This window comes from Centruroides sculpturatus, unplaced genomic scaffold (genome assembly GCF_000671375.1).
Source record: "Centruroides sculpturatus isolate CEXI.00-Female unplaced genomic scaffold, Cexi_2.0 scaffold1075, whole genome shotgun sequence".
Classification (NCBI taxonomy): domain Eukaryota; kingdom Metazoa; phylum Arthropoda; class Arachnida; order Scorpiones; family Buthidae; genus Centruroides; species Centruroides sculpturatus.
In genome coordinates this window covers 50,043-58,874 of record NW_019385215.1, presented here as the reverse complement: position 1 = coordinate 58,874, position 8,832 = coordinate 50,043, and positions in this window count along the sequence as shown.

Sequence of the window (8,832 nt, the reverse complement as noted above, 5' to 3'; positions counted from 1 at the left end):
CAACCTTACCAATGCATCACTCGCTAAACATCTCAATAAAAAAACAGACATGCTACTTTAAAATAATAAAAAATGCACTTTTCTTTATCGCTTTCGACAGGACGTCTGATTCTGAAGAATTAATTACTGACAATTTAAAGAAAGATGAATCGAAAAATTTATATACAATTATCAATTTTCATAGAAATGCAAATACAAGAGATGTAAAATGACCAAGTGACCAAGACACAACTATCAGTCCGAACAGAAGAATTAAGGAAACTGACATAAAAAGAATTGTAAATATCGGTTCTAATTTAACGAATATCGTTTCATACCAAACGAAAGACGTCAAGTAAAGACAAGTAGTGTAAACGAAAGGTAAGAGAATGTCCCATTGTTCGTTAATCATTGTTAAAAATCCCCAAAGTTCCGGGTGTTTTTGCAGTATTTCTTCCACTTTTTCTTGCAAGAAATGGTTTTCAATATTAATTTCAGTTATCTCTTCTGACATCTTCAAGTATCTATTCCGCAAAATAAGAAGAGCTGCTACAAATAGTAAGGCAAGAGAAAAGATGTGGCTAGTTATATAAATATGATACGCAGAATAAACGAAAGACACAAGAAATGCTTCTGTATCAGTTCCGTTTTTTCTCTTGATTTCCGCAAAAAATCCATTGTCACTGCGTAATTGAGCAGTTATTGATAACTGCTTAACACGCAGTGGCATTGGATTTTTTTTGTTTTGAGGATACTGAACTGTCCAGCAATACATATCGTCTTGAATGCATAATTTCCATATATTTTAATAAATATTCATATTTAGTAATCTTATTGATTAAAGTAAGGCCATTGCCCATAGAAATATTTCCATGAAACAACAATACGCCTTAAATAAATTCGATCGAAAATGATTCTTCGCTCTTGTTTCGACTTCCACGCATCGACAGTGACTGAAAAAACTGAACCCAAATACTTTAACTGAATTAAATATGGGAGTTAACGTATATTCAAGACAACGTTTCTTTCTTTCGAAGTGACTGTATTTCTTGTGTACATAAGACGAATTAATTTTTGTTTCCGAAATTCTCTATTTTAGTAAAACACTATAGCGAACGACTAACATTCAATGTCCTTCTGTCACGTGACATTGCTATAGTATAATATTGACTTCTTTGTTTGTTAAAGTACGGCAACGCGACACTTGGGCAATCTGCCTAGAGTGATGTCTTTCGTCACGTTTTTTTAAAAGTAACTGGATTCAGGCGTTCCTATTTAGGCATTACAAACTTAAAAAACCCGAAAAAAATCCATGCGGCTAGCCCGTCTTCGAGAGGTGTAAACCCGCAACCGAAATCCCAGTGTCAAGGGAACGTAAACGCTTGGCCACTGACAGGCAGTAATATTGATTTTTAATTTATATCCTATTATTAGAAATAAGAGTATTTTAAATATAATTAGATTGAGAACGAAAATTGATTTATTGATTTAATCAAATATTAATTTTGTCGTTTCTCGTGAACTGTGTAGTTACCAATAGAAGCCGAAACGAGATTTTGAAACTTTAAAGGAGAAGGCCGCGATTAACTGTACACAATAAATAATTTCACGTATATTTATGTAAGTTTATCGTAATCAATAATGGAATAGAATTTTATTTCGGTTCCGGATTCTGCTATAAAATCTGGTTTCAATCGAATCTTACCTGCCTGTTTGAAATGTAACGATACATACCGGTTATCGAATCTGGTATCGAATAAAAAGAATCGATACCGATATCGGTATTGGCAGTATCGGAAAGTATTTAAGGAGTCCAAGTGTATCCGGTAAAGTGTCTGAAATTGATCGAATGCATCAAATGATGCACGAGCTAAGTAAATTATGTTATGAACAGAGTAATAGAATTAGAAAAGTGATGGCAAATAATATCATGAACTATATGTCTCTGGCCCGAAAAGTCATTCAGGGTCTGGTAATAAAAAATGAATTGTGCTTTATACAGACACAATAAAGTGACTCCTTTCAAACACTTGGCAGACTTTCAAACACTCTGCCAAGTATTTGAAAGTCTGCCAAGTGTTTGAAAGGAGTCACTTTATTGTGTCTGTATAAAGCAAAGGAAATTAACAACACGGTTTTATCAGAATCAAAAGAAAATGAATTGCTTAAAGCACGAGTTAGAACAATTAATGAGGTTAAACAAGAGCTGGAAAAAGAGTACAAGAAAAGGCCTAGTTTCTCTGAAGCGGCTAGAGCCAAAATATCAATTACAAGTAAAGGTCGAGGTATAACAATTGGTTTAAATGTAGGTAAGAAAGATGAAGCAGTTCTGTTCGTTAAAGGTTAGACGGATATAAGAAGTGACTCTATTAACTTTTTCGGCAGCATTTATAACTGCGTATGTCGCATCTGTTACGATGTATTGAAAAGAACGTTTATATTTTTATTTATTAAAAAATGGCTAAACAGTTCATTTTGAAGGTAGAGACGGATTTTATAAAAAAATTCTAAATGTAATAAAAAGTAAAGTCGCCATTAAGCTCGACCCTACTCGAGATATGACACACGACTCACTCTATCTCCCCAATCCCTTGATCTTTAAAGACTAAAATTTACCAAACTCGATCCCTCTAATAAACAAACCACTCTGCAAAATTTCTGGAATTTTCGACAATATGAACAGGAGTTATTAAGCTCTAAATGTTTTTGCATTTCTCGACGTTTTAAGGTCTTTCGAATCCGAAAATGTAAAATTCCCGGGAGGTTGATTTTGCCAAATCGCCGTACTTTTGTTACATATACTAAAGCCGCGAAAGTCAATATAATACAATAATACTGTATTATTGGGCTATATCAAATATAATATATTTTGAACAATGCAAAACAAGTGTTTCTGTACTTTCTATGTAAAATAATTCATATTGTATGCAAAATAACAAATTACAATTAGCTTACATTTTCTACTGAATATTTAAATTACAATAATACTAATTAGAACTAAATAACATGCTCTATATTATATATTTGTAATGTTTAATATAAGTCACAAAATACCAGAACTTCTTAAAATCTATCTGTATAAAGAAAACCTAAAATATACGTTTAAAAATACAAGGTCTGTTCAAAAAGTATCGGACCTTTTTTTTCCGCGTAAACTAATCATGCGCGACAGGCCTCCTTCGGTGGAGTTATGGAGGGGACAGTCATGCACAGCCCTGAATTTTTTCCCACCTGCAGGAAGCGTCAGTCGTTGGCAATCGGCCTATGAGTGAGGTCATGTAGTGCGCTCTCGTCGGATTCCACTAAGCTGGAAAATGACTGAACAACGTGAGCAGCGATATTACATCAAATTTTGCCAAAAACCTTGGCCATTCCCAAGCGTAAAACATTCGCCAGATTCAGCAGGCTTTCGGGGACGATCCTCGAAGCCAAGAAAAGCGCGGCAGGTCCGCAGCAATATCAAAGGTCATGTTGACAGTTTTTTCGACTCTCGTGGGGTGATGTGTCGTGAGTACACACCACAAGGTCAAACCATCGCAAAGGAGTACTACCAGTAGGTCCTTCGTTGTCTTTCCGAAGCTGTGCGACACAAACTACCGGATCTGTGGTCGATCAAAACTTGGCAGCTCCATCATGATAACGCATCCGCCCATTCTGCGCATCTGATTCGGGCTTTCATCGCCAAACATAACACTTTTGTGATTCGTCACACTTCGTACTCTCTCCACATGGCTTTATGTGACCTTTGGCTATTTCCCAAGCTGAAAATGCCGCTAAAAGGAACCCAAATTTAGTCGAGAGAAGACATCGTGCAAAATCCGACGGAGCGGCTGATGTCCATTCCAAAAGATGCGTTCCAGCAGTGTTTCCAGCAATGGCAGGAACGCTGGGAGAAGTGTATACATTACCAAGGAGACTACTTTGAAGGGGATTAGGGTTTTGTAATTCAAAGTCAATAAATTTATTTTTATCGACCAAAGGTCCGATTCTTTTTGTACAGACCTTGTATACGTATAAAAATATACTTATATATAAAATATACGTATAAAAATATACGTTTTTAAGACTAAATATTCATTCGTTTAATAGAATTGCATAATTTTCCTGTTGCATTTCGATGTAGATACTGTGAAAACTTATATTCTTGCCTATCCATATTTAATGCAGCTTTTAATTGTAAATATGGTTATTCTGGATCGTCGGTTGACATTTAAAATTCTGTATTAGGTTGTTAAGATGTATATTTTATCGTAAAAATTAAGCATAATACCTTCAAAACTTTGTTTCGGTTTGGTCGGCTCAGGTATCTTTTATCACATTAACAATTCCAAATGTTAAATGTACAAATAAATTTTATAAATAAGCCGTATTTGTTGTTTCAAACATACGAATACAAATTTGTCGAATTAATTATATTTTGCGATTCGTATGCCATTTCTTTCGACACAACGGATAACTTAGAAGCAATGACATTATTTTCATGCAAAAGTTTAATCTTTACATGCCAAATAATATATTTTCTACCACAAAAGATCTAACGGGTTGTCTAATTAAATAGTCACTCGATTTTAATTAAACGGTTTATTAAAATCGCCCCTCGTTCAAAAATAAACTGAAACTAACTTCCCAATTTAATCCTATTGCACAGACATGCCCACTGCTAAAACATGTAAATTTATACCTCAAATTCTTAAAGTGACAAACGTAAATCGAGTGACCAGTGACAGGTAAAACGGGGTACATGCACACTCCTTTGATCGAGAAACAAATTCCCCAGATTACTGTAAAAATAATTGAAATACATAACTTTGCATCATCGACCATGAGATGCTTTGTCTTTAAAAAGTTAAAAAATAAAAATTTATTTACACAATTTATTTGTTTTCAAGCTTTGCTCTTTTGGAAAATTTTCTACGGATGCCCATGATAGTCACATTACAGTAAACCTCCCCTATAAAACAGGTTTATATAATGCGGATTCGTATATAACAGCGAAAAAAAAATGCGTCCGTATTCGTATAAACACGCTAAAAAAGACTCGTATAATACTGTAAAACGTTATCGCCGACTCGTGTTGCGACAGGATTGGTCGAATCTACACCAATAGCAGATATTGCACAAACCGTTGAGTTTAAACGAACAGCAGACCTACTAAATACTATTTATTATTTAACGGCCATAAAAATTATATTTATATAAATAATGTCTCCAAAGTTTAGCAAATTTTTCGCAGAAAAAAAAATTTAACACTAAACACGCGGCCGCCATTCGATGCGCCGCTCTACGACAAAAACAAGCTTAATTAAGCAATGACGTCGTAGAACGGTGCACACTCGGTATGTAATCCCACAATTCTTTTATAGCCCAGCTTATATGGATTTTTCCAAAAAACTTATACGTGTTTTGGAAATGATGAGTCAAATTAGTCTAAAATCGATTAATTTTATGGAAGAAAACCTTTCAAACAGCCGTAGTCCCTAAACTGCACACATGCCGGGCTATGATTGGCTCATGTATTTACGGACTTATACAACATCAATTCCATAAAACACGGAACGTATCTACCGATTTATAGGGGGTCGGTCTACTGTACTTTACCGGTGACAGTCATCTATTAATTGGTAAATTTGTTATTCTGTATTTCAGTTGGTGGCATTGTTGGTGCAGATTACAACTAAAAAAAATAATTTTCTGATTAATAATTTTTAAAATCATCGATTTTTGTTACAAAAGTGGAATTAAATAATTGTTTAAAAATTTCATGTAAAATAAGCTCTTAATACTTTTTCTCTAAATATAAAATGACTTATAAAAAAATATGCGTATTACGATTCCTTTAAGACGTGGAACGTTCTATGCTAATATTCGATTGATAACATTACAGAATAAAACATTCAATACATTACAAACAGTTACAGTTTGAATGTGTACACTTTATACTTATCACAAGCTGTACACTTTGTACAAAATTGCTGTATTTATAAACATCTGTTTTTAACTTGGCAAATCATTAAATTTAACTACAGAAATTGCAAAAGGAATGTTTATCCTCGACTGTATTCTTCGGGAAAAAGTCTACAGTTCGTGTACACTGTACATTACATTCAAATAATTCTTGTCCTGTACTTACAGCATGGAAAAGATCTATTTACAGTGCAGTAATACCCCGAACTTACGCGATAGGTGGGACCTAGTGATAACCGCGTAAGTCGAATTCGCGTAAGTCGGAATATAATTTCTCAATTTCTGTAAAATCCAAGTCGGATGTATGTAAGCTAATAAATGTTCTGGTTAATCTTATCTCGTCGTTTGATTCGGTTACGGTTACAAGAAATCACCACATTGAGTCTCTCAAGTCTCCGTAGATATAAATGACAAACAGAAATATATAACACAAAATAAATTGTACCTATGTGTCGATTCCGCGCGACATTGTCGAACATGTAAGCCGAACAATAGTATAAGGAAATGAGTAATCAAACGTTGCGTGGCGCTCAAACAAAAGACGGATCGTCAAGATTTGAATATCGCGTAACTCCGGGTTCGCGTAAGTCGGGGTATTACTGTAGTACGAATTTTCTAATAATTTTTGTTATTTGTCCCCAAGTGTCTAATTATCACAGTTCATAATATTAACTGAAGCTTGATTACTTTAAACGAATTTTATACAGTAGTAATTATGATATTCATTTTCCTCGATTATAATAAAATATTTTCTACTATTACTAATAATACAAAAAACTGTTTATGCTTCTAACACAATAAAGTGGTATAAATTAAGACACTTGGCGGGTTTTCTCATCTTTATTTAGTTGATACGTGTGAAAATTTTTACACGTTTCGGGCTCTTAAGAAACTTTTTCTTATTTGTTACAGTAATTTTACTACTTCAAACAGCTTTATCCTAACTGGAAAAAGCTTTTTTTGACTTCAAACAGTTTTTACGACTTTAAACCGCTTTTTTCTAACTTTCAATGAAAACATGTAAACAAATATAACAAGTTTAACGACATTATTTTACGACAACAACAACAGAATTATTGTAAATTGAAACGGCAGTNAAAAGGCCTAGTTTCTCTGAAGTGGCTACAGCCAAAATACCAATTACAAGTAAAGGTCAAGGTATAACAATTGGTATAAATGTAGGTAAGAAAGATGAAGCAGTTCTGTTCTTTAAAGGTTAGACTGATATAAGAAGTGACTCTATTAACTTTTCCGGCAACATATATAACTGCGTGTGTCGCATCTGTTACGATGTATTAAAAAGAACGTTTATATTTTTATTTATTAAAAATAGCTAAACAGTTCATTTTGAAGGTAGAGACAGATTTTATAAAAAAATTCTAAATGTAATAAGGAGTAAAGTCGCCATTAAGCTCGACCCTACTCGAGATATGACACACGACTCACTCTATCTCCCCAATCCCTTGATCTTTAAAGACTAAAATTTTCCAAACTCGATCCCTCTAATAAACAAACCACTCTGCAAAATTTCTGGAATCTTCGACAAAATGAACAGGAGTTATTAAGCTCTAAATTTTTTGCATTTCTCGACGTTTTAAGGTCTTCCGAATTCGAAAATGTAAAATTCCCGGGAGGTTGATTTCGCCAAATCGCCGTACTTTCCTTTTGTTATATATACCAGAGCCGGGAAAGTCAATATAATACAATAATACTGTATTATTGGGCTATATCAAATATAATATATTTAGAACAATGCAAAACTAGTGTTTCTGTACTTTCTATGTAANGTTAAAAAATAAAAATTTATTTACGCAATTTATTTGTTTTCAAGCTTTGCTCTTTTGGAAAATTTTCTGCGGATGCCCATGATAGTCACATTACAGTAGACCTCCCCTATAAAACAGGTTCATATAATGCGGATTCGTATATAACAGCGAAAAAAAATGCGTCCGTATTCGTATAAACACGCTAAAAGAGACTCGTATAATACGATAAAACGTCATCGCCGACTCGTGTTGCGACAGGATTGGTCGAATATTGCGGATATTGCACAAACCGTTGAGTTTAAACGAGCAGCAGACCTACTAAATACCATTTATTATTTAACGGCATTAAAAATTATATTTATATTAATGATGTCTCCAAAGTTTAGCAAATTTTTCGCAGAAAAAAAATTTAACAAAAAACACGCGCCCGCCATTCGATGCGCCGCTTCACGACAAAAACAAGCTTAATTAAGCAATGGCATCTTCGAACGGTGCACACTCGGTAATTAATCCCACAAGTTTTTTATAGTCTAGTTTATATGGATTATTCCCAAAAAATTATACGTGTTTTGGAAATGTTGTATCAAATTAGTCTAGAATCGATTAATTTTATGGAAGAGAACCTTTCAAACAGCCGTAGTCCCTAAACTGCACACATTCCGGACTATGATTGGCTCATGTATTTAAGGACTTGTACAACATCAATTCCATAAAACACGGAACGTATCTACCGATTCATAGGGGGTCGGTCTACTGTACTTTACCGGTGATAGTCATCTATTAACTGGTAAATTTGTTATTTTGTATTTCAGTTGGTGGCATTGTTGGTGCAGATTACAACTAAAAAAAATAATTTTCTGATTAATAATTTTTAAAATCATTGATTTTTGTTACAAAAGTGGAATTAAATAATTGTTTAAAAATTTCATCTAAAATAAACTCTTAATACTTTTTCTCTAAATATAAAATGACTTATAAAAAAATATGCGTATTACGATTCCTTTAAGACTTGGAACGTTCTATGCTAATATTCGATTGATAACATTACAGGATAAAAAATGCAATACATTACAAACAGTTACAGTTTGAATGTGTACACTTTATACTTATCACAAGCTGTACC